The following is a 26641-nucleotide window of genomic DNA, read 5'->3' on the forward strand; positions in this document are numbered from 1 at the left end:
CCTGACTGGCCGAGAGGGCTTCCTTTCTCTCCTTTGCAGTTATTTGTTTCTTCTCTTTACCACACCCACAGCTCTTGAAGGCATAGAGTATCTTCCCCATCTCTTGTCTCCAGTTTGGAACCCTGAGGAGATTTTAAGTAAAGATGTAACCAATTTGTTGGATTATTTTTGTTTCGTTGTTGCTTTTTTTCTGCCCCTTTGTCTCTTTCTGACTGGAAGGCAGTAAGACTCCAGCATTTTAAAATGTGGTAAACAAGTTTTATAAACAGTCGATTGGGTATTTCCTAAATATTCTACCAGAATGGATTTAAAGATGCCCCAAGTTTTAAGAAAACATTTGCCATGCTGTCTTAAGCTTTAACTTTTAATTATGTTTAATTAAAAGATTATAGTACAGCTTTTGCCAATTTTCTTTTACATTTCAATTATGTTTCTGTAGAGTTAATGAAAACATATTTTATGCCCATGAAATTACCTCACTGGCTAGCTAACCAGCCTAAAAGTTGTTATTATTATTTTGCTTTAGTTGAGAAAGAGAAAAGTCCTTCAGATTTTCTGTTGAAAATACATATCAACAATAAAATATGGCTACTATGACCAAGAAAAGAGAAAGAGAAAAGAAAATTACCTGGGCAGAGTCAGTGCTGTTCCCTGGTGCCTGGGTGCACAGCACATCAGCCCACTCCGGGCTGGGGAATGGGTGGAGTTCTGAGCCATTGTGGATACTATCTTATCAGTATCCTATTGTTTTTCCTCTCTCAGAACTCAAAAGGATAAAGAGCAAACAAGCGGTCTAGCTTTGGCAATAGTTAGAATGGCTTTTTGCTACGGATAGAAACTCTTTGTATGATCCCAGCTAGGACACCAGTACTGCAAACGCCCCTGGGCTCACTCAAGAAGAAATCAGTCTAGGCATTCATTATATAGTTTCAGAGTTTTTTTTTTTTCTTTTTCTTTTTCCTCCTGAGGGAGATTGGACAGTCTGCAGCTGATTCCAGGGAAGTCCAGCATTAGGAAGGCCGAGTTTTGTGCAAAATGATCAAATGCAGATGTTTCCCAGGGTCGACCTGATCAACTGAGACGTGAAGAGAGATGGCATAGCCTTCAGCCAGCTGTACAATGGGGATTGTGTGTTTTGGCAGGACAGCAAAAATGTATATATAAGGACAGAATGTGACGGACACTTGACAAACATCCATTTTATTGATAAATACATGTTTACTTCCAAAATGTTTTCTACCATGAAGATGCAGAAAAAAAAAGATGTTGCTGCAGGCTCTGTTGATATCACATGTGTGTGTAAAATTCTGAAAAAGACGAAGAGCAGAAAGATATTAAAAATGGGTTCAACCTTCTGTCTTCCTGAAATATCAGATTTCATATAAAACTCATCAGCTCAACTAAGTATTAGGCTTGATCAATGGCAGGAAACGAGAGGCTCAAATGCTAATAAATCAGAAACAGATACCGCTCCTGAGCAGAAAATGGATCACAAACCTGAAAATCAGAAAATCATCTGACGATTTTTTTTTTTTTTTTTTTTTTTTTTTGTGCATCTGCGTCAAGAAAACAAACCGAGGTGACAGTGTCACCTAACCAGGGACAAGGCGTGAAGGGTCTGAAGCACTTTACTCACGTTTCAGCTTTGAAACACACCAAGGAGATGAGATGGACCCAGACACTTGGAGCAGATGGATGCGAGGCTGCTGGAAGGATCCGTAGACTGCAAAGTTAGAGCGGCCAAGTGGACTCCTTCAACCCTACAAATAACGTTGCGAAGATGACTTCTACATTTTCTTTTTAAGTGTCTTCTCAGACCTCTTCTCTAGCCCTCTGTCATCTAAAACAGACGTTGTCCGCACTCCAGCCTTGCACTTTTCAGCATTTAAAAAATTTTTGGGGGGGGGTGGGGTGGGGTGCAAATGCTTTGTTGAAGTAAAAGATAAATCCAGGAAAACACACAAATCCCTAAATTTGTGTAAGAAACAAACATGACAGGTGGCCAGAAACTTGCTGCTGAAAGCTGACTGTCCATCCCAGGGCAACACTATTCTGCCTAGAAGTGCTGTAGACTTTTTTCTTTAGCTTCAGAGCTGGAGCCACTGGGTGTGTGTTCTTGCTTTCCTCAATTTCATTCTCTCTTTCTGTGGCGCACACAGGATGGCTGTTGCGTGCTGAGTAATATTTACGCTGTATTATTCTAAACAACTCCTGCATTCAGTTCACCCTTGCAGCTCTGTAGGTACTTCTCTGTTCTTCATGAAACAAGTCTGGGCACCAAGGGTTTAAAAAAAAATAACCTCCAGGAGAAATCTGCAAGAATACACTGAGTTGTGCTAAAATTCCCCAATTGACAACTGTGTAACAATAAGTACAAAACTCACAAACATCTTTGAAACATCATATTTGTTTTTATTTAATTAAAATGTACAATGCTCATTTTCTTTCTTTTAGCCACCTTCAACGAGAGCCCAGAGAGTGTGGTCCTGCTCTCGGAACGGAAACTGTGAAAACAGAGAGCTAAATTAAATTAGAAAACCCTGGTCTTGGCAGGGCCAAATTTCCCTTCCTTCCTATTTTCCCATCCCACAATCTATCACCTGGAGTAATTAAGACCAGGGACGTATCATCTTCACTGGATTAACCTTAACTAAATCGTGTTCATTCAACATGTGCCCTTTTGATTAGTCCGAGCGGGGCCTGCTGTCTGGAATACACCCACCTTGTAATTCTACACAGTTAATTAATTTCAGATGAATAGTGAGAGGGCTAAGCTAAATTCTCCTATTAATAAACTCTATGTCCGTATGTGTGGCAGAGTAGTCCGAGCATTCCCCTTTATTTCCTTGCCTTGGAAGGCTAAACTGAGATTAGAGGTGGGGGTGACCAACACACAACCCATACACACAGCTGTGATTGTGCAAGGTTGGTGAGCGGGGTCTCTGAACCACTTTGTTATCATAAAGAACAGAACTTAAGGACTATTGGCAGCACACTCTTGCCCTGCCAAGCGGAATTTAGAGTGTCCTCTACCTGGACCCTGGTATTTAATTTTTATTGGCACCTATTTCCGGTTCTGTGTATAGATTTTTGGTTATGAAAGTGCAATATTAATGTGACTATCTTTCTGCTCTCATATACCCTCCTCAGAAGCAAAATATCATTAATGGTCTGAAGGCTTTTCTGATAAATGGTTTGGAGTTATTTGTTTAATCTTCAAATTTAACAGCCCTCAAAAATATAATAAAAAGTTGCCCCCATGGGTATCTCTGACAGCAAAGAAAATTATTATTTTCCTTAGAATAAAACAAATCTCAATAAGCTATAATTTATCTTCTATTAGAAAGTCATAGATCTAGATTTACTCCTTCAAGCCAGAAAATTTATGTATCTACTTTTTAGTGATTTAAAACTACCAGTGACCTGCATAATTGTACGTAAAGTTTCCTAGTAGCATTTACAGACTATAAGTCAATTCTACAGGGTCATTTACATTTAGGGAGTTTCAGATACTGATATTTAGGGAATAAAAACTAATATGACTGTTAGCTTAGTGTGTTGGCTTAGAAGGAGTAAGAATTGCATAGAACTAAATGCCTGTATTGACATAACCTAATTTATATCTTTTAATAGAGTTTTAAAAGGTCTCTGAATTTTTGGGTAGAAAATCATTTAAGAAACCATATAGACAACTCACCAATATCTTCCGAGATTAAGACCAATATATTCTAATTTTATTTCCTAGATTTTGTTCCAAAATGACTTTGTAAGAAGTACTTATGTGACTGTCAGAATTCTGCAACTTTGGAATATTTAACACCAAAATTTGTGTGCTCTATTTTCAACAGCCACGAACTTCCTAGCTATTAAAATGTTCCTACAAGTTAAGTAAGGAGAATAATCCTTACTAATTCACCGTTAAATCAACAGATTGTAGACTTTACAGATTGTTTTGCTAATTGCTTATTTGTGAAAATTCTCAAAATAGCGAAGGCATTTGATTGAGTGCAAATATTAAATAATTAGGACTGATGACATGTATGCTGATAGACACATCCTTTTCCTGGGCCATCGGGGGATGCCTGGTCAGGATTGCATTTAGTCCTCCAATGCGAGGCTGGGCTCACAGGCGTTTTCACTCAGGAAACCGTATTCCTGTCCACCTCCCCTAAAACCAGATCCTTCATTTGACCCTTTAGAAGAACACAAACCCCAGTAATTTGAATCAGCCCACACCTGCACCAGCTTCCAAAATATCCTAATATATACAGCACATCTCACTCCGGAGCACTCCACGGCGGCTCAAAAGGACAATTTATTCCCTTAAGGAACAAAACCCTGACAACGCTGTTTGTTTTCTTTGGGCTTCCAGGAAAGCTAAGATAGTGCCCTGAAAGGGAAGCTGTGCTTGCCCTTTTGTGATTCAGATTTACTATGCAAATCAATACCTCCCCCCCCCCCCCCACGCGATTGAATGAAGTATTCACTCAGTGGGACTTAGCCTTCCTTTACCTTGGTTCTGTTTTGCCGGTTTTGTTGCACAAGCACAAACCTTAGAGTGTTGTTTACGATGCTGTTTGCGGCATCAGCAAGAGTTCCCTTAGAGGGAAAGTCACCGTACACACAGTTTGCTGTAAGGAAATCTTTTAGCTTAATTTTGCACTTTGAACAAACAAACAAACAAAAAAAGAAAGGTCCCGAAACAGTCTGCGCAGTGCCCAGCCGTGTCCAGCGCTCTCATCACCAGCGTTTAACTGTCATGTGCCTCTTACTTGTGTTGACCTTTTAAAATGAGACTTACGCCAATAAATTCACGTTCTTGCTCTTGCTTACGACCAGCTTCCGGGTCCTGCCAGGTCTGCAGAAAGGAATGGTTTGGATAGCCCTTCGCTACACTATGAAGCAGTTAGTTCATCACTTGGTGTTAGCCTCGTTCTTTGGGCTGTACCCTCTCCAGGCCAGGCAAAGGGGTCTCTGCTCTAATGCGGGTCGCCTGGGCCAGTTTGATCTCCAGCGATCGGAATGTCCTATCCTCCTCTACTGCTGGGAGCCTGTCTGAAATTGTCTGAAGCCAGTGGTATTTCCGCGCAGAAGGAAAGGCGAGCAGGCGAGGTGGGTGCAGGTGCGGGGGAGAGGCTCGGCCGGCTCCCGGGGCAGCGGGGCACGGCACCCGTAGGGTGTGGAGTCCGCCTGGCGCACGTGGCTCTGGGTCGGCTGCAGGAGAGATCGGAGGCCGGGGATCTGCCGCAGTGGGTGCCTCCGGTCCGATCCCCGCTCCCAGCACCTCGCGGGCTGGGAGGGAAGGGGGTGAGGGGACGCTCGGGCTCGGCGGGGGTTGGGGGAACTCTGGCCTGGAGGCTGAGGGCGACAGAGATGCACCGGGCGCCGGCGGACGAAGGCGGTGAAACTCGTGCTGGAGGCAGTCACCGACTCTAGGGTCGGGCCCCGCTGCTCAGCGCTTTCCCAGAGGCAGAGAAGGGACCCCGGGCCCTGGGGCGGGGGTGGTACAAGGTTCTGTGGCGGACGAGGGCTGTTCCCAGTGTTTGTACAGCTGGGATCTCGGCCACCCCCCGGGGTGACCCGAGTGGCACCGGCGGGGGTGGGTAAAGGGAGGGAGAGAGAGAAGGGTAGGTGACCAAGAGGTGGTGAGTAGTGCGGTCCAGGCTTGGGGTGGAAGGTACGGATGGTTGAGGTCACTGGTTGTCGCTCTCAGGGCAGACCTAACAGGGGAAGCGCGCTCGGTTCCCTTCTCCCAGTTTTTCTGCAAGCCCTCCGGCTGAGGACCCGAGGTAGTGGTGTTCCCACGGTTTCTGGCCGCTGGGCAGTTTCTTTGCGCCCAGCCGCCTGCCCCGGGCTCCACCTCTTGGTAGCCTGGGGCTCACAAAATTCAGGACACCGTCATCCGTTCTGCAGTCTCGCTGTCAGGCTCCACGTTGGAGTGGCTCGGAGACTGGTCGCCCTGACCCTGCGCTGGGCGAGCCAAGCCTCCTGCAGACCCTGTGCGAGCAGACTAGGTTTGTGATTCCTCAAACCAGGCCTGACAGTCTACCCAGGCGCGGCTGGGCTAGGTCAACCACAGCCTCTTTGAGGAACAAGCAGCGAGGCCCACAGTGTGGTGGGCGGCCAGAATCATCCCGAACTGTTTTCAGACCTAGGGCCTCTCAACTCGGTGTCCACCCCATCCTCTGCTATGTTACCGCCGGTGGGCACACTCGCCTGTACAGGGAAGGACCTGTGAGTGGAGAGGCCGCCCTCCTTGGGGTCTCCTCTGTCTGTCACATCTGTATTTATTTAGAGCTCAGCTGGTGGTCCTTGGTTTCAGGAATGCCAATTGTGGGCCTAGTCCACGACTACTTGAGATTTGTGTTGATTAGTGAGCTAGTCCTAAAGGTTGTGCTGTGGAAATTTCCCCAACCTTCCTGCTAACCTAGGCCCCCAGTGATTCCCACGGCAGCAGATTGCTGAATGTGTCCGAGAACAGAGAATTTAGCTTCGAGAACATTCTGTGTGTATGGGCACTGACCATTGCCCTTGTGTTCATAAATAATACAGACCAGATCTCTGAGATCCCCTCGCTGAGTCAGAGAAGGTGATCCGTGCAGTCTAGCACTGGGTAGTGTACCTTTCTCTGTGTGAAACTAAGACATATGTATTGCTACAAGTCTATAACAGTACATACAGCATAAAAATGCAGAAGCAACCTGCACTGGAGAGCAGACCCTCCCAGAAAAGCTAATTAAAAGTTCATCAGCGAAAAGCAAGCTCACTTCCAAATTTCGACGCTCCTGGGGTGGCGGGGAAGACTGAACATTTTTTATTTTATTTTATAAGGCTCAAAAAATTTGGTCTGATTTTTGCCTTTGGACTTGGTATAATTAAGGGTGAAAATAAGAGCCCTCTGTATTTTCCTTGCTTATGGAGAAAAGTTATTTTAGTAATCAGGGAAAGAGGAACCATGGGCTGAATCAGCAAAAATGCGGCACTGGGCCAGTTCAGCTCAATAATACTGGTATGTGTAATGTACACACGCTATGTACCTCTGTGGAAATAATCAAAGATATATATTGGAATTTTCGTGGTATAAGCCATGCCTGTGAAGCCCCTTGGTAGCCGAGAAGCCAGGGTGACTGAGAGTCATGTCTTCTGATACATGAAAACGTGTTCTGAACACACAACAAGTGTTTGATCCCACAACTGCATTTAATGTGGAAACAAACAAGAAACACAACTCTCAACACAAAGTAGTTTGTCTTTTCCAAGTGGTCATGCTGCAAACTGTTCAAACAGAGTCTCCGCTGTGTTTGTGTGACAAGAGTTCAAGGTGGCTCTAGTGGATAGAATCTTTACTTTTTAAATTTTTGCATCAATAAAATTGTTTCTCGATCTTGTTCTCTTGCTTCTTGCTTCCCTCTTATTGTTCCCTCTTGGTCTCTTCCCTTCCCCCTTCCCTTCCCCCTTCCCTTAAAATAAAATAAAATAAAATAAAATAAAATAAAATAAAATTGTTTCTCCAAAATGTCTCCTTACAAGGCTCCTGATAGACCCCATTAGAACTCTGCTGAGCGGCTGAGCATGCAGCCCGCATTGGCGTGAGAGAAATATGTGTATTTTAAACTTGCTTGGAGGAAGCGACTTGTTTGGAATGTTGCTTCTAGTTCTTCAAGGGTTGACCTGAGTTTGAAAACCCTGTGAAACAAAAGTGTACACAGTATCTTTAGGCACAGAGCCTTAGTATTTCTGGGAATCCTCTCCACTGTTCTAGTTCCTACAGGAGAGTTGCAATGGGTGTGTCTTTTTAAAAACCTAGCACACTGCATGGAGAAGCAGCCTAAAGCGTCTGCTTCATCTGTCTCTTCGATCACGTCAAAACTTCAATTAATCACCAAGTATGAGCTTGGGGCTTAAATCATTTAGGGTACAGATGATTTTAAGTTGTTTCAGCATAACGCAAAAAAAAAAAAAAATCATCAGAATATGAAGTGAAAGATTTAGTCTGTCACCCAGCTTCCAGATGTTTGGTACTATGTAGACAAACCATCAGAATGACTGGATTTTTTTTCTCTCTCTTCCCAATCCAGATGCCTGGTAGTTCCATAAGGAAAAGTAGTTTCCTTTCTCTGAGCGCCACATGCTCTCGTGGGTATCCCACACAGGGCATCATTTACTCTTCTTCAGCTCCGAAACGCCAGGCCTTTGGTATGCAGCAGAGTGGTCAGGAAGGCTGAGGGTTTTAGAATGGAATCGTGAAAGGAAAAGAACTTTGTTCAGAGGGAGAACGGTGTCCCTAACAGGACACCGTTTCCCAAAACTCCGCCTGTGGCATCTCATAATCTTAAATGGATGAAGCACAGCATCAGGCAGCTGTTTGTGTGGTTTGCATTTCCCTGGGATGCCACAGTCCTGCCTCTTCCCTCCTTCATCCTTTGTGGACCATGGATACAGCATTAAAACCATACATGGACATTATGTGGACAGAGCAGGTATAAATATGCATTAAGGGTGTGTGTGAGAGAGAGAGAGACAGAGAGACAGAGAGAAAGATAGAGACATAGACACACACACATGTATACAGTGAGAGGTGAGGAGGGAGAGGGAAAGAGAGAAAAAGAGAATAATCAGAGAAAAAGAGGCTATAAGTTTGAGAGTTAGGGAAGGGGCATATGTGGGAGGATTGCCAGGAGGAAAGGGAAGGGAGAATGATGTAATTATATTTTAATTTCAAAAACTAAACTAAAAAAGAGAAACCTATTAAAAATCAAAGCCTTCTGAGGACTGGAACTCTGGGTGGGAGCAGGGTTTCTGTCTGAAAGTAGGCAGCAGTTTGGTGACTAAGGCACAGACAAGCAGGCTTCACATAGAGGTGAGCGTGTCTTACAGAGTTGCTAAGCTGGAGCGTGACCACAGGCAGCAGCAACATTGTGTTCCTTTCTCCACAGTCCTAGAGATGGAAGAGCAGGCTGATGGAGAGGCTTCCACGCAACAGCAGATGAATCGAAGCAGAGTGGAGTCCAGGCTGCTTGGCAGCCTCAGCTCTCCCTGTAGAGAGACGCTGCTTAGATAACGAAGGCTAAATAGTTATAAAACCCAGCCCTTGACAGTTGCTGAAAGAAAAGCATACCTTGTCCTACAGCTATGGTTCTGAGCCTTGGATAATAAGAGGCAACATTTTATATTGGCCCCAACCAATTTTTCAAAAATAGTTTACAGGGAACTAGTAGAATTTCATGGGTACACATTTCGAATAGTTAGGAGGTGGGAGAGTCAAATAGGAATCTTTAGCACCATATAAAACAGTATCCCTTTTATTTTTTTCTGGATTGCTATAATTGAATATTTTAATGGCTCTCTCTCTCTCTCTCTCTCTCTCTCTCTCTCTCTCTCTCTGTGTGTGTGTGTGTGTGTGTGTGTGTGTGTGTGTGTGTGTGTGTGTGTGTGTGTGCTTCGTGAGACTGAATGCTAAAGTGTCAGAACTGAGTCCATGAGCCAGCACAGAGACAAGGTGGTGCTTGGTACCAAGCCTGGTTCCGAGTTAGATCCCAGAGTCCACATGGTGAGAGGAGGGAATTGACTCTGTTTGCCTCTGGCCTCTGGACGCTACAGCATCCCCTGCCCCACACAATGGAATAAACATTTAAAATAAATAAATAAAAGGACAGAACTGGAGCAGACCGAGAGCATATCCAGGTCTTTTTTTCTTTTTTGCTCTTTTATGGATAAGTAAATTAGGGAACCAAAATATGAACTTATCGAAGGCCTAACATAACTTAGGGGAAAGGTCAGAAATAAACCCATTTAGTTCCAGCTGTGACTCAGTGCAGGGCAGCCTGCCTCCGGATTACAGCATGACTCCCTCCACACTAGGCTTCCTGTGGCATCCAAGAATCAGACAGCCATCACTATGGCTAGAAACTGCTCCAAAGGATTCGCTCATTAGTTACTTAGAATGATGAAACAAAGCCAGCCCAGAGCCATGTTTACCCCCTCTTTGCCTCTGGAGTAAGACAGACTATTGCAAAAACAGAGCTAATAAAACTGCCTCTTCTTCAACCGTTTGGACAGTGGTCCTGAGAGTGGTGAGGACAGCGTAGCTTTTTATAGAGAACGTATCGCGCTTGGAAGAGTGGCATGTGCAGAATGTCACACTCATTTTTTTTTTTTTTTTTACCTCTGAACGTAACAAAGCAAGTGGCTTTAGTGCAGGAGGGGGAGAAGGAGAGCTACAGCTACCCAGGAAGACATAGGTGTCAGGGTGCTTCACAGAAGCCCGGAGCATCTGCACTTTCTACTCCTGCTGCCTCTGTGAAATGACAGAATGCGTGGGGAATGGGAGAATGAAGGATAGAGGTGGGCAAGCCAGGGAGATATTCTGTTGACAAAAGTGTAATACAGACATAGGAATGGCATATCCCCGAGTTTGAGGCATATCCTCGATAGTCCTTCATGGTAGGACCAGGGAGAAGACTCACATTCACTGTTACCCCATACTTTCACATATAATTTCACGTTTTTCAGTTTTTTAAAAATGTGTTTGCTTGTTTGAGATAGGCTTTTACTCTGTAGCCCCGGCTGACCTAGAACTTGTTATCTAGACCATGTTGTCTTCAAACTCACAGAGATCTACCTGCCTCTGTTCCTTGAGTGCTGGGCTCAAAGCTTCACACCACCAGGCTTGGCATAGTCGATGTCATCGAGAACATAGGGACATTACCTTTAGGGGAGAATGGCAGCTGTTGTCCATGAGCCTTGGGCTCAAGCAGTGCAAAGGAGTTTACTAATTAGAAGAGATGAGGATGAAATCAAAACCCAGTGCTTGGAGCAGAGACAAAGAGTAGTCACGTTTTGATTGGCTTGGAGGGATGTGGTCCTGGCAAGGGCTTTTCTTCAAGCTAATTCCAGGTCAGTGCCCTCTAAAGAAGCAGGATCCGGTCAGAATCTGGGGAGGAGGATGCCAGCAGAAGAGGTCTGTCAAACTGTATTCTTCCTTTGAGATGCTCAGGAGAGTGACCAGAGCAGCAGAAGTTAAACCAAACAAAACCCGCGTGCCTACTTACCTCTTTAATTTACTCTTCCAAACAGATCATCATTCGGGCTATTCCCCTGAAGTCAAGCATGAAATCTATTTAGCTGGATAGCTACCCATTTCCTCTGACCTGAGAAAGAGATGCCCTATTCTTTTAGAATCTCCGGAATGCCAGAATCCAGGGAAAACTGAAGCCACATGCTCTGGCCCACGGGGAGTCCCCCACCCTCATCCCTGAATGCCAAAGGCACGAAGCAGTGGACAGAGCGGAACTTCAGCCGCTCCCATCCCGGGCGTGTGGCCGCCAGGTCATCAGTCTGTGTTGCCCACTCATTTGAGATGGCTGTGGTTTCAGAGGACCCTTGAGCGGTTTTCTTTAACCCTCTCTTATAATTTTACCCAGGGCCCTTTGCTGATTTTGAAGGCATTGTGGACTGTTTCTCAGAATAAAGTGTGTGACAGGACACATTATAGTAAAATAAGTTACCAAATATAGCTTTAGAAAAATGTGTGACCTGGTGCCTGGACTGTAGCTGCTTCTTTATTAGCAGGCTAAATACAAAAATCTAGCAATGTGTCTAACATCTGTAATATTGAAATAGTGCTGATGTGCTATGAAGACGTTCATGGTCTCCGTTGCTGACCAAGTTGCAGGTACTGCTTTGCTACCCGGGTTAGTTGTTCACAACCAGCTAAAAGAGAGCTTAATTTTTAAACAAAGTTTGCAGAAAGGAGGATGCACAACCAACTTTTGGGCTCCTGCTGTGCCTTGGTCACTAGAAAAACCCTTTAGGGGGAGCAAGAAACCTTTTAACTGTGCCTTAGTGGTAGGCAATGCGATGGCATAGACTTTTGATCAGATGATACTGAACCCAAACGTGGAGTGTAAATATTGAGCCTGTGCTAGAAGATCTTGTCACTAAAGTGGAAGTAACTCTATATTGTAGCCCTGCATTGTTGAGCACTCCCGAAGCATTCTCTTACTTAGAAGACGCTCTAGCGGGTGTCAGGATCACCTGTCCCATCAGGGACTGGAAACCAGAGCCATGAGGGACTTGATAAGGAAGCTTGAGCATACGGAAAGAGCCCAGATTAGACTCAGACCAAAAAGTGAGCTTCAAAGAGATAGGAAGGAGATGGGCCCATTACCCTACAGGCAGGATCCTTCCCCAGGGAACAGTGCAGAGCTCCATCCTTCAAGTCATGCTTGTCTAGGTACCAGTCAGAAAAAGAAAGCAGACCTCCTCCAGAGAAAAGCCTCAACCTCTGCTGCCTCTAAGAATCCCAAGTGGAAAAAAAGCAAGTTTCTGAGGAGAACAGAGTTTCCAGAAGAGAGAGGAAGGCACAGCCAAGTCTGAACAGCTGCAACCTGGAGGGTGGGGGGTGGGGGTGGGGGACAGAGGCATGGAGATGGCCCCACAGGACTGTCTTCCTGAGGGCAAGCAAGGTAACAGCTAATGACTGGACCTTCTCTCTGATGGAAAACTTCCGTTCTTCGACACAAATCAGTCGGGAAAAGAAAAGCAAGCCATAGTGAGGAGAAAACAAAATGACATATATATCCATGTATATCTGACATATATATCCATCTATATCTGACACAAGATTCTTTCCTAGAATATGCAAAGAGCTCTTGTATATTAAAAACAAGAATACAAAAGATACAAAAAATGTAGCCTAAAGTGTATTGGTAACTAGAAAACTCAACAGGAGTTTCTTAAAAGAGGGCATCTGTTGCGGATCGCCCTGGTGCACTGCCGTCAAGCCTTTAAAGGTGACGAGTGGGTGAAGCAATCAGATTCACTGGTACACATATCACATAAGAGCTAAAATTAAGAACAGTCATCTGCAAGTGCGGGAAAGCATGTAGATGAACAAAGGCCCACAAGCTGTGCAGGTGGGAATGTAACTATACACTAGCGGAAAATATAAATATACCCATATTTATCACATTCTTCACTATATCAAGTTAGAAACAAACAGCCCAAAATACAACATTTTTATACCATGAAGTATCACACAGCACCAAAACCAGATAAACTGTCACTGCCCAGAATGTGGATGACCCTCAGAACTGGGGTGAATCTCACAGACGTATGGCAGAGAAAAAGGAGCCGGAGGCTGGAGCGCGCACTGTCTGCTTCCTTCCAGACATACTAAGGATGAGAACATGCAGGGAAAGTGCATGGTGATGGAGGTCAGAACAGAACTCACCTTGACAGGGCTGGGTATCGATTGAGAGGCGGTGCAAGGGCACCTTCTGCGGTGGTGAACTGTGAATACTATTGACTTGGAAAAGCGATTTGCAAGCCTGTGGTATTTCAGCTTCCATCCTGCTCACCAAGGCTTTATGTTACAGAGATCACACTTAGGCCACGTGCATTAAGTAGACACAGGGGAAAGCTGCAGACATGCAGATTTCTATAACAGATAGGCAAGAGACACTGCTTGTTAAAATATACAAAGGGCTGGAGATGTACTTTGCAAAAGAGGACAGACAGATGGACAGGCAGCACAGGGAAAGGTGTCACTCTTGAGGGCCATGGGAATTAAAATGACACAATGCTAGTATACCCCATGAAAGTGACTACAGCTCAGGTAGCCAGCATCCTGGGCAATAGTGCTCTCTTATGCTGCTACTGGGACCACAGAGGCGTAGAGTCAAATTGGAAGCTTGCTGTGTTCACTGAAGCTGAACGGGTGCCTGTCAGGTGGGACTCTTCTAGGCTGGTTTAGGAATCAAATTAAATAAGAACAGGGAGATTGTCTCATGGGGTTGTCCAACTCAGGAAACCGCATTGCAAATGCTTGCGGGTATTTTTGGATTTCTACATAGTTCCTTATGCGAAGCCCTAGTGCTATCATGGTTTAATTAAAGAGAAAGAGGAACAGGGAGGGAGGGAGGGAGGGAGGAAGGGAGGGAGAGAGAGAGAGAGAGAGAGAGAGAGAGAGAGAGAGAGAGAGAGAGAGAGAGAGAGAGAACACACTACTATACACTGTTGTGACTGTAGCAACAGCAATCTGCACTTGAAAATTAAAAGAGAGTAGATTTTGTGTTTTTAATCATAACACACACACACACACACACACACACACACACACACACACACGAAATGATGAGTTTATGAGACAATATGTTTGTTAAATAACTTAAGATTTTTAAGATTTGGCCTTTCCACAATCTATACAACTATCAACAATGTGTGTGTGTGTGTGTGTGTGTGTGTGTGCACGCGCACGTGTGCATTTTCTGTCAATTAGAACTCTTAAAATTAATCTTTATTCTTTGAAAGTTTCACACATTTATAAAACATATTAATGTATTTTTCCTTTCATTGTAAGTAGATTCTTTATCCTTATTATGGTCTCTCCGACCCCTGCTCCTCCTGGTTTCCCCCACCTCCCCTCCCATCCTGACCTCCTCCCCCTCTGTCTTTTATTAGGAAGGAATAGGATTCTAAGGGAGAATAATAAAATATAGTAAGATAAGACAAAAACTATCACATGGAAATTGGACAAGACAAACAGACAGAAGGATAAGAGCCCAAGAGAAGACACAAGAATCAGCAACCCACTCCTTTGCACACTCAGGAGTCCTATAAAAACTCTACGCTGCAAGCCATATATCTACAAAGGACCTGGCGCAGACCCCTGCAGACCCGGGCAAGCTGCTGAGTCTCTGTGTTCATGTGAACTTTGGTCATGATGCTTCAAAGGGTCTTGTTTCCTTGTGTCCTCTAATCCCCTCTCTTATAATCTGCCTCCTCTTCCACAGGGTTTCTTGAGGCCTGAAGGGAGGGCTTTGATGATGACATCCTGTTGAGGCTCAGTGTTCCAAGGTCTCTCACTCTACATAATGCCTAATTGTGGGTCTCTGTATTTGTTCCCATCTGCTGCAGGAGGGACTTCTCTGATGATGGCTGACCACTGATCTATGAGTATAACAGTGTCATTAGGAGTCATTTTATCACTGCAGGTGTTTTGGTTTGGTTTGGTTTTGTTCCAGTAGTATTTGGTTTTATCCTAGGTCCCTGGGCTATCTAGTCTGTGGTTTTTTGGTCACCCACGCAGTGTTGGGTATGAGTTCCTATAAGGGAAAGTGTTGATTCCTTAATTGGGTCTTGATTGTGTCAATAAAGGAGGCAAAAGTCAAGTGCTGGACAAAGGGGACAAGGTAGGACTTCTGGGTCCCAGAAGGAAGAGAAGGGATGTAAAGAAAGAGGATTTGGACCAGGTCTTGGAGCGAGGAGGAAGCTGCAGACATGTAGGTCTTGGGGCCCCTAGAGTTCGTAGCCTCCACTGCAAGTGGAGACCAAGGAGATTGGTGGGAGCTAGCCGATAGGATTAGGACAGGAAATTCTTCATCCAGCCATTGAGTTATCTGGCTAGTTTTAAATTAATAAAACTGTCTAGTGTTTTCCATCCACAGCACTAAGGTGGGAAGGAGGAGAAAGAGGGCACCTGGGGCAGTTATGGGCAGCTTGGTGAAGGTAGCCATGAGGGGCTGGGAGAAAAATTGCAGCTCCCGAGAAAAAACAGCTAATTGGTCGTTGTTGTCGGAGCTGAGTGAGGCTGGGGACAGTTGATCTCGGAGCCAAGCAGAGAGCTCAGTCCTGGGTGAAGGAGGAAGAGCGCTGTTTAAAATTGCGGGCAACAGATGACGTCCAATGTGGAAGTTGAACTTTTAATTTAGAAAGTAATTTAACTATTAACTTAGAAATTCTCCGATGTATCGCACACAGTAATATGAAGTCTAGAGGGGGAGAATTGGTTTGAGAGAGAGAGAGAGAGAGAGAGAGAGAGAGAGAGAGAGGGCCTTGAGTTAAATCAGACACTTGTTGGTTTACTGCTATAAACTTTGGGTTACCATTGCCCTAGCATATTTTGCAGGTAGGACACCATTGTCAATCAGAGGTTTGTGGCTGGGTTATATTGCTGTTTCTCTTTTGAGAGTATGCCAGTACTTTCCCATTACAAAGATGACAGAACCGAAGGGTGGAGCCTCTCCGTAGGCACCAGTCACGTTCCTGCTCAGTGAGACATACTGGGGTTGTTTTTGGCAATGGGGCCTTGATATTAATGGAGAGCAAACTATTGCCTCGGCAACAGCATAGATTGTTTGAGGATTCCCATGGCACCCCTCTGGCCAACAACTCAATTAGATGTAACCCAATCCTGGCATTAGATGCTTCATTTGATGGCAAGAGATGTCCAGTTGGGGCTTGCTCTTCCTTTGATTTGGCTATTTCAGTTAGATCATCTTCACACATGAGTATATTGTAGGAAGCTTCTACTGTATTGGGATTCCATACTGCCTCTCAAATGGCCCTTCATTTTAGATGTCTCTGCCCTCATTCCCCTTCCCGTCCCCTCTCTTTCACCTCGACACTAGATCCTTCCATTCCAGTACCACCTCTAATCTGTCCATAATTGTGTTCCCTCTAGTCCCTAACTGTACCTGCTCTCTGTGGTTCCATGATTGTAGCTTAGTTATCACTGACTAAGGATATCCATTCTTTCATTGATGGACACTTAAGTTGTTTCTGATTTCTGGCTATTATGAACAGAGCAGCCATGAACATAGTTGAGCAAGTTTTTTTTTTTGTTTGTTTGTTTTTTGTTTTTTTGTGGTAGGATGAATTGTCCTTTGGGTGTGTGCTCAAGATTCAGTAGGGGTCCCACCTTCCTGAGGAATCACCACACTGGTTTCCGTAGTGACAGTACGCGTTTGCACTCCCACCGGCAATGAAGGACTGTTCCCCTTACCCCAGAGCATCACCAGCATGAGTTGTCTGTCACTTGTGTTATTAATCTTAGCTATTCTGATTGTATAAGATAAAAACTCAAAATGGTTTTGATTTACATTTCCCTGGTGGCTAAGGATGCTGAATATTTTTTCAAAGTGTTTCTCGGCTCTTCGAGTTTCCTCTATTGAGAATTCTCTATTTAGATCTGTACCCTATTTTTCAATGAGATTGCTTGTTTTCTTGATTTTTTTTCTTGTTCCTTATATATTTTGGACAGAGGCCCTTATTAGATGTATAGTAGGCAAAAAAATGTTTCCCATTTTTTAGCCTGCAGCTTTGCCGGCTAAGCATGAGGCTCCATTTACTAACTGCCGATCTTAGTGTCTGCTCTATCTGCGTTCTGTTCAGGAAGTTATCTCCTGTGCCAATGAGTTCAGGGTTATCCCCCACTTTTTCTTCTATCAAGTTCAGTGTATCTGGTTCTTTATTGAGTCCTTTGCTCCATTTGGATTTGAGTTTTGTGCAGGGTGATAAGTATGGCTCTATTTGAATTCTTCTACAGGCAGACGGTCAGTTTGTTGAAGATGTTGTATTTTGACTTTGCCAGGCAGTTGCTACTGAAGCTAACCAGGCTGTGTGGCTTTGTCATGCTAGGGGCCATATTGATATCTGTGTCCCATGTTACCACCAAGGGCATGTGGATGTCTGTGGTCTGTGTTGCTGCCAGGGGGCCATGTTGATGGGAGTGGCCTGTGCTTCCATCTGAGGCTATGGTGATGTCCATGGTACTGGCTGCCTCTGAGGGCCTTGACTGGATCCATGGTATGATTACAGCTGTGTGCTCTGTTCATGGTCTGTGCTGTCCCCAGAGGTTCTGTGAAGGCCCATGATCCTGCTGACCACGAAGAACAAAGAGGCCACTTTTGCTATGATATTGATGACTGCAGACACACAATTGAAAGGAAGGAACATGGAAGGCTTCTGTGTCAATCCCTACCTCTACTCCAGCTCTAGACAGGAAGCCATTGAAGGGAACTCTTTAAAAGTATGGTTAGGATGCTCTCCACACTTGATGGCTTCTGGAGCAGGTGTGGGAGGGAAGGACTCAGCTTTGTTTCAGGGATATGCTGCTGATCTTATGGCTTGTGTCTTCAGTCTGTTTACATGATAGAATACACTTACTGATTTATGTTGTTTATGTTGAACCCCATCCTTGCATCTCTGAGATGGAGCCTTCTTGATCGCAGTGGATGACTTTTTTTATGTGTTAGGTATGTTTGAAATTATTTTATTTAGAATGTTTGCATCTATGTTCATCACAGAGTATACATATATCAAAAGTGTGTGTGTGTGTGATTTGTGTCAGTTAGGTCATTTTTATTTTATTTAAAATTCATTTTATATGTATGAATGTTCTGTCTGCATGTATATATGTACACCACAAGCAAACTTGCTGCCCGTATAAGTTAGCAGAGGGTCTGAGTTCCCTGGAACTGGAGCAGACTGCTATGGTCTACCATGTGAATGCTGGAAACCAAACATGAATCATCATTGGTTGCTCTTCACTGCTGAGCCATCACTCCAGCCCCTAGAACATTTTTAAAGTCAAGAAGGAAAGGAGGAAGGGAGAAAGGAAGGAAGGAGCTGTGTTAATCTCAAATACGGGAGGAGAAAGATCACTGACTCAAATCATCATGGCCAAATTAATGAAAGCAGCAACTAAAGCAAGCTTTTCTATTCGAGCACATGGGCTGCTTCCTCTAAGCTGGGGTCCTAGGCGTCGGCCTTAGATTTGAGGAATACAAGGGTTTTACAGCTCAAGGTGAAAGAGGCAGGGTAACAGCGGCAGAACATAAGCATAACACGTGAGTCATAAGACCCCCTGAAATGAAGACATGGCTGCAAGGTGGGCACAGCAAGGGGGTCATCGGAGGCCATGTAACCTTTTGAAACAAAGGTAGGTTGTAAATTGGTTATAAACAACCTCTTTGAGACAGAGATATGGTTGCCATTCCTGGAACAGGCTGTTCAGAACCATTTGTAGTTAAGGTTACAGTTGGTGCGTAGCCCAATCCCCGAGAAACAGAGGTTGAGTCATGAGCAGGGATGAATCTAGTTTGTCTTTACTGTAAGATGGCTTTTCAGTCTAGGATGGAGGCGGGCTGGAGATGAAAGACTGTAGGTGAGGCTGAGCTGACCAGAAGTTCCTAAAACACCCCAGAAAATCTGCAGAGAGTTGAGGTCAGGACCAGAACACCCTGGATACTCTGCAGAGAGTCAGGATCAGGATGGTGAAAGGGTGTCCTGGGCCTGAGGAGAGAAGACCAGGGAAGTCTCTCTCTCTCTCTCTCTCTCTCTCTCTCTCTCTCTCTCTCTCTCTGTGTGTGTGTGTGTGTGTGTGTGTGTGTGTGTGTGTAATCTAATACCCCAATAGCAAGCCCCACAGATATATCCTTGAGCAGCATTCTGCAGCCCACTTCTACCTGCATGTAATGAGTGAGCCCAGCAAAAGGGGCAAGAAGGGCAGGGTGCAGGTGATGGAGGGTCAGTGGGGGAGGGGATAGGGAAGGTGGAGCCAGCAGTGAGTGGGTGGCCCAGCTCTTGCTGTCCAAGTCCACCCATTAGCAAACACTGCTGGTCACCTCCATGCTTCCCTTGAAGACTTGTGTCAGGATGGACAGGCTCCAGGGGGACTCGTGACAAACAGCACGCAACAGGACTGGGATCTCACTCACATCATTTCCACAGGTGACCCGTAAAACCTTTCTCCTCTAAACATCGGTGGTAGTGACACATGACCCTTTGTGTATCACTGGCAAAGTTTTGTTTTGTTTTTTTTCTGGTTCTGGAATTTTCTCAGAAGATACAAGTAACAAATTGCTGCCCTTCAGTTTCCCTGGTTGGGTGTCAGCGTGTCAAGCTTTCATTACTTCATGGTAGTTCAGTCCTGATACAAAATACAAAGTCCAAGATACTGGCCTTCTTGCAGATGGATAAAAGTTAATTTGAAAAAGACACTCTTAAGCTGGGATCCTATTCCTATACTTGGTTCTGTCTCCTGGGGTCTGGGATTTGAGGAAATTGCCTTTCAGTCTCATGCACGCTGGTGCCGTCAACCACTGTTGCCCACCAGGTAATCACTGTAAGCAGACTTGTGGCATTTCTTTTTCTTTTTCTTTTTTTTTTTTTTGTAGAAGGGCTACATAGGAACTCTTACGAATTATCAGCAGAAATGGCCCCAAGAATCCCAAATGACACAAAAACTCCCAAGAGACCATGCATTCACTCAAAGAACATCATTGAACCTTCACCAGGTGCCTGGCGCCATACAGCTATTGGTAATGCCACTGAGGGCAGTGGAGCTGAAGCAATCTCTGCTGCCCCAAGGTAACTGGCATCTTCACAAGCATTCCTCTCTGCAAAACCTCTAAATTCCTTAGGGACACTGTGGCTGAGCCTTGGAGACACACAGTAGGACAGCCACTCCTAGCACTGTGAACATTTGATTGGTGGGGACAAATGGACAACTTCCTGCAGTCTGGTCTGGCTGGGAACACCTGTAGTAGACCATGAGTCAAGAGAGCCAGTCACCAGAAGACGAGCTGCAGGGGTTTTCTTGGATGTGAGAGACTGCCTAGGCCCAGATGGGGTTGAGAGTCCCCAACGATGAGGCCAAAGTAAAGGTGGAATCTTGGAGTGAAGTAGGAAGGGTGGGATCTGGGCAGGTAGAAGTCCTGACTAAAGGCAAGGGTAATTTCTTCACAGGTACTCTCTCACATTGATCCACAAAGAAAAGCAAAAGACAAGAGTCTGGCTAATGTTGCTCCTGGTGGGTGACAGACAGACACACAGATGCCATGGCCATTCCTGGCCCACTCTGAAACACCTTGCTATGTGTGATCCTATCTGTTTTTCTTAACACCTTGAAAGCAGGCCAAACTGGCCATTTTACAAATGCAAAACTAAGTCTTTGGTGGCACAGGTACACGATGTAATGATGCAACCTGGAAATGATGCGGTCTAGGAACCTTGGTTGGGCTCGTGTGTTCTCTGCCAGGTGAAGAACTGAAAGGCAGAAAAATAAATTTGAAGTGCATTAGGGTAGCAGCAGAGACATCTCATGCACTGTAGACAGAATTAGCAGTTTAGAAAGACGTTTACTGGGGCGAGGAAACACACACATGCAGCAAGCACACAGAGACAAAATGCCCTCTGTGGATATGAGGCAGGACTCAGAAAGTCTGGTCTCATCTCCCAAGCCTATCCATTAGCAAGGGCTGTTAGCCACACTCCAGTGTTTCTCTCGAAGAATGGGGTCAGGATGGACAGGCCGGGAGTTTAAAGTCTTTGCAGAGTCTCCCTCCCCGAGGGTCCGTCAGTTTGTAGACAGATAGGATGGTTGCTGGTATGTCAACATGTCAACTGCTGTGTGATGTGTCTTGACCAGACCATCCCCCATCACTTGTTGAGCCAATCCATCCCTGGGGTAGCTAAAAGTCAGGAGGTTGAGGAAGAAGCTGGCCATCTTTGGAATTTGCTACCTTCATTTCCTAGCTATGGCCTCTCTCCCTATCTACCTACCACGGAACCCGTCTAACTCCCGGTCTCTGGAGCCTTGTTCTTTCTACAGGTACGGGTTTACATTTACAAAGCCATGGCCTCCAAGGAGGTCCAGCATCATTAAACCCAGACATGAAAGTTTGCATCAGCCAAGACAAACACCACTGAAGATGCCCCAGACAGGAGGCTTGTGTTTGAGACCTGTCCAAGTGCACCAAAGAGACGACAGGAATCAGGGGCAGGCTCTGAACCTTCCTCTGTCCCCATAGTCACACCACAGTATGCTTCTCTGGCAGGAAGGACAGGACAGAGGGATTTCTGCTTCTCAGACTGCATCAGTTTAGGCACCCAGGAAATAAAGTGGCCGTGCCCATCAGGTGATTCTATGGCTGAGGTCAGCTGTAGAGGTTCGGTCAGCAGCTATTTTGGGCTTTTTGGCCACATGCAAGTCTCTGTTACCACTACTTAAGTCTGTTGTTGAGGCATGAAAGCAGTCACTGATGCCGGTGGGTGAGTGGGTGTGTCCACTGATGCCCGTGGGTGAGTGGGCATGGCTACTGATGCCCGTGGGTGAGTGGGCGTGGCCGAGCACCAACACTAAAATGCCTGTCTCCCTGTTTTCAGATCATAGAATGTCTTTTGTTGATTTTTTTTTATCAACCTCTAACAAATGTAAACATCATTCTTAGTTTGTGGATCATCCCAAGCAGGTGTGGGAATCAGGATGGCCTGCCTGTTAGCAGTAGTTTGGTGGCTCCCGGTTCTAGAAGAACAAAGAGATCTCTCAGCCCCTCCTCCACACCCTGGATACCTAGGATCCTTCTATGTGTACCCGTTCCCTTTGTGTTAAACAGTACCTCCTAGTGTTTTGGGAAAGAGGCATTCTGGGAGGAGAAGCCTTTTAAATTCCTAAAATTAAATTAAATTCCCCAGGGCCCAAGGCCTTTCATCAGCCCTGCTCACTGTGAAGTTCACTGTTGCTAGACTGGGCAATAAATGGGACTTTTTAGCAATACAAGGATGGAACTGATACGAGACCCTTCATTCTAACTTGGAAGGCTGAAGACGCCAGCCAGGGAGGCTGGGAGCAGGCCCCGAGGATGAGACGGGGAAGCCACAGTGGGTTTGGAACAGTTAGAACCTGGGGTGTGCTGGTGTCCTTGGAAACCAGAATCGAGCCAAGAGCTCGTACAACAGCACCCGGAGAAGCGGTGTGAGCGCCCAGTGGACTCAGCTGATCCACTGCAGCAGAGCCCGGGAAAACATTAGCACTTGACAAGATCTGGCAAGTCCCGAGACATGAGTTTGTGTAAAGTCAGAGGGCCTTTTGGAAGATGGGGTGGATCTGCCCAGACCATGGGAACCTGTGCATGGGGTGACAAAAGCCTTCCTTCCTGCACAGAAGTGCCAGGAAAGGCTAAAAGAGGGTAGGAACCGAAGCTTCTTCGCTTAGTCCTCCTAAACTGCAGAGTTTCCTAATTGAGCACATAGTAAAATGATGTAGGACTCAGTGTCCTGTCGGTTGGTCAGGGAAGGGGGTTGGGTGCTTGTCGCAGGTATGGCTTCAGGAAGACAATGGAGCCAGTGCTGGCTTTGTTACGCCATCAACGCATGTTGGGTGGGGGTTGGGGGTGGGGACAAAGGAGAAATGTCTGGAGGTGGGATGCACAAATAAGACTTTAACAGAACCTTGAAGGAACTTGGTTCTAGAACCACCCCCCCCCCAAATGAAGGTTCTTTCTTACCCAAAATGACACCCGTCTCTGCATCTTAATCCAGTACAACCCTGATCCCACAGGGGCCAGATTTACCATCCCAAGGCCATCCGTCACTCTCAGCAGCCCCAAGTCTCTTCTCACCCTCCTCCCTCATTCCCTACACATTTTCCATCTGGACAGGAGTGCCTGTGCGAGCTCGGCTGGCGCCGTGCCTCCCTCAGGAGTCATGGTCATTAAGACATTCTCATAACTAGCACATTGGCTCCAAAGCACCCAGCCTTCCCGGCCTGTCGGTCTCGGCAGCCCGCTTTCAGGCTCCACCCTCTCTTGTCTCAGATCAGGCACCTTCCAAATGTGGGAATTGCCCTGGCTTCCCTTCTTCTCCGCTTCCTTCCTCTGTGAGCCTTCCTTTCTGGAAATCCATCAAGGGCTCAAGGCCAAGGGGAAGATGAATTATAATGCTCTATCTGCCGTGCTTCGTAAAGTGAAAACTGCTGAGCACGCTGACCTAACAGGCCTCCTATCCCCGGGCCATTTCTGTGTTCCCTTTCTAATTTTATCTCTCTTCCTTCAGGCTCTGGGAGTGATAGTCAGGCAGCTGGATGGGGGACTCTAACAACATCCCCAGCCCTGCGCATTTGCTCACCGCCACTGAAGAATTCGGACCCAGGACCTCATGAATCCAATGGGTACCTAAGAGTTACTTCTTGAGGTCTGTTGTGCACAGCCTCAGTGACAACCAGAGCTTCTGAGGTTTGCATGCTGAGGAGACATGGCTTGGGGTTTTTTTTTCCTGTGTATCCCAAGGAAAGCTCTCTTTCCACATTAACTCCCCTCAGTGAAAGTAAGGGTTGATGACAATTTTACTGATTTTTAGCCAGCATGTGTTCCCTCCTCATACAGACCAGCAGGGAACACCAGGATAGGAGCACTACCTCCCCGTTTTAGAGACAGAGGATGTTATAGGGCCATGCCTAGCAGTGTCATGGATCAGCAGTAGATGAACACAGAACAAACTTACGAAGTGAGAGTTCGTGGTTTCGTTGGAGACTCGGTTGTGTTGTGTGATGTTTTTCTGGAAGCTGCCTGGTGAAAAGGCGTGTTATGACTTTCTGGAGTGGATGCTTGAGAGGACACGTGGTGTGTGGAAAGGTGTAAGTGGACGACGTGCTGGCATTGGTTCACCTTGTCAATCCTCTGCTGGTCTTTCTCGGTCTTCACTGGCGATGCTCTGGCATTGGATTACCTTGCTTTCTTCACTGGTCTTCCATTGTTGTGACTTCATACACAGAGATACACTAAAGAACTTTTGGTGGTGTTCCAGCTGTTCCTTGCCACTTTAGTGGACTTATGCCAGTCAGCAGAGCCTCACAGTTTCTTCTGCATCTAGCTGCTGCTGGCTCGTGTTTGATGTGTTGCTAGTGGATTGGACTGCTGACAATGAAGACTGGAATCACCCCAAGGAACTACTTCTAAACAGGTCCACATCCCCTTTGTCCTCTCAGCCATCTTCCTCCCCTACCTTTGGTTGGTGGGTTATAAAGAAGGTTGAAGCATTTAAGAACCCTTATTAGAGTAGATTTTGAAAATTTTCAGCTTAGGCTCTAATGGAGATGCTACTTCTTAATTCCTAATCTGTAAAATGGGGCTAAAGCCACTTAAGTAACAAGTGCACTCTGAACCAATTTCGCCAAGGGTTTAAAGGATCACAGGCTCCTGATCAATTTACCTCTCCTGCTCTTTGATTGGTCATCATGTTCAAATGTGTTGTAGAAATTTTTAATCCCAATCTGGAGTTTCCATCCTGCCTTGATCATTCAGTTGTCGGATAAAAGGCACACAACTTTTCTTACTTACAATAAGCCTTAAACAGCACAAGAGCGGGGCAGATATCTACTCTCTATGCTATTAGAATCTACCTTTTTACCAATAACCCCAAGTTATTACTATTTTATCTGGGATGCTCTTAACTCCAATTGGCCAGCTCTCAGGGTGACATTCTCATGGCTCACCTAACCCATGGTGGCTCCTCCTCCATCCCCCCCCCCCCACACACCCCTCTCTCCTCCTCCTCTGACCCCAAGCCCAGGAATCCTAAAGTCCACCTGTGTCTCTTCTTTCCAGTTATTGGCTGTCGGCATCTTTATTTACCAATCAGAAATAAGTTGAAGGCAAGGTCACATAGCATTACTTGGGTCTATATAAGGACTCTCTCATCTCTGGGACAATCAAGTCTTGAGGAACCAGATCTGGCTTTAGAATATAAGCAGCACCAGGCCAACCCACTGCAATAGGAGTGAAAGTGAAGGCTTAATGTAAAAGCTCACGGAAGGTGAGTATCTCCATTAAAGTGGTGGGAAATCACATTAAGGGACTTCTTTAAAATGATGGCGTTTGCTGAGAATCTCATTCAGTTTACTTTTATCGTGTTGTTTGTTGCTTGTTTTGGTTTTGACTTTTTGTTTTGCTTTGGTATGATAATTCTGTGTGTGCATACTGTCTCTGCCTTACAGCTCTTCTCCTTACGAACCCGAGCTTTCCGCAGAGACTTTGTTCTGCTTACAGCCAGCCAATGGCATCTCTCCTCAGCTCACCCTTGCTTATCAAGGTTTCATAGTAAGTATACCTCTAGATCATGGCACCACTTCTCAGTGACTCACCCCAGTCCTCATACTTCTGCTATGTTTAAATAGTGCCAGTGGTTTATGAAGACCTTTGTAGCCTGCTAAGCAACTGTTCCCCATCTTAATTCTTCAACCATATCTCACCCCAAGCCTATCACAAACACCCTCCATTTATTTAAGACTATTAATCTTTCTGAAATTCCATTCACCTTTCACTGCTCGCTCACCACTTCCATGAAGCTCTCTCCTGTCTCTCCAAACACGGATCATGTTGACCTCCAAAACCATGTTTATAGATGCATCTCAGCACATGTTTCCTCAAGAAGCCAGTGTGCTTTTGTGATGTCATTACCTCCAAAGAGCCTAACGTACCTTCATGTGGTGAGAATCATTATTCAGTGAGTAACTTACGCTCAGAACAACTATAATGTCAGCCGCAGGCAGACAGCAGGCGATTGTGTCCATGCATTGATATATAGTCTCTTAGGATCCAAGCTCAGACTCAGCCAGGTCTACAGGGGGTGGGGGGCTCCAACTTCTCGCCTCACTGTCTATATCCCTTCCTTCTGTGCATAGGACTCTTTGGTGTTCCATGGACTTTACTTCTTTCATAAGCTACTGGCTGTCATTTCATTGAGCAACCATCCCTCCTACTATTCAGATACAAACCAACTCTTGTTTGCTTTTTCTCTATAAGAATGGACAGAAACCGGAGCCTAGCAAACACAGAAGTGGATGCTCACAGTCAGCTATTGGATGGATCACAGGGCCCCCAATGGAGGAGCTAGAGAAAGTACCCAAGGAGCTAAAGGGAACTGCAACCCTATAGGTGGAACAATATGAACTAACCAGTACCCCAGAGCTCTTGTCTCTAGCTGCATATGTATTAAAAGATGGCCTAGTCGGCCATCACTGGAAAGAGAGGCCCATTGGACTTGCAAACTTTATATGCCCCAGTACAGGGGAATGCCA

The 26641-nt window shown here is 45.5% G+C and overlaps 2 long non-coding RNA genes across 9 annotated transcripts; one reads left to right on the top strand and one right to left on the bottom strand.

Annotated features, from left to right (window-relative positions):
- Positions 1-1179: 1179 nt before the first annotated feature.
- Positions 1180-4746, bottom strand: Gm29418. Of its 3 annotated transcripts, none has more exons than XR_877082.3 (3): positions 4513-4746; positions 1637-1760; positions 1180-1307 (listed from the first exon to the last, which is right to left on the bottom strand). It is a non-coding gene; the product is annotated as a predicted gene 29418 (long non-coding RNA). The 3 variants fall into 3 exon arrangements; XR_385869.4 differs by having other exon boundaries at positions 1637-2504; XR_001782273.2 differs by having other exon boundaries at positions 1637-4746.
- Gm4718 lies at positions 4736-26413 on the top strand. Of its 6 annotated transcripts, none has more exons than XR_003952254.1 (4): positions 4736-5112; positions 23620-25377; positions 25559-25661; positions 26367-26406. It is a non-coding gene; the product is annotated as a predicted gene 4718 (long non-coding RNA). The 6 variants fall into 6 exon arrangements; XR_003952253.1 differs by having other exon boundaries at positions 4754-5112; positions 23620-24525; positions 25170-25377; positions 25559-26413; XR_003952256.1 differs by having other exon boundaries at positions 5035-5112; positions 23620-23757; positions 24436-25377; positions 25559-26413.
- Positions 26414-26641: the final 228 nt, after the last annotated feature.

This window comes from Mus musculus, chromosome 17, assembly GCF_000001635.26.
Source record: "Mus musculus strain C57BL/6J chromosome 17, GRCm38.p6 C57BL/6J".
In the NCBI taxonomy this organism is placed as follows: domain Eukaryota; kingdom Metazoa; phylum Chordata; class Mammalia; order Rodentia; family Muridae; genus Mus; species Mus musculus.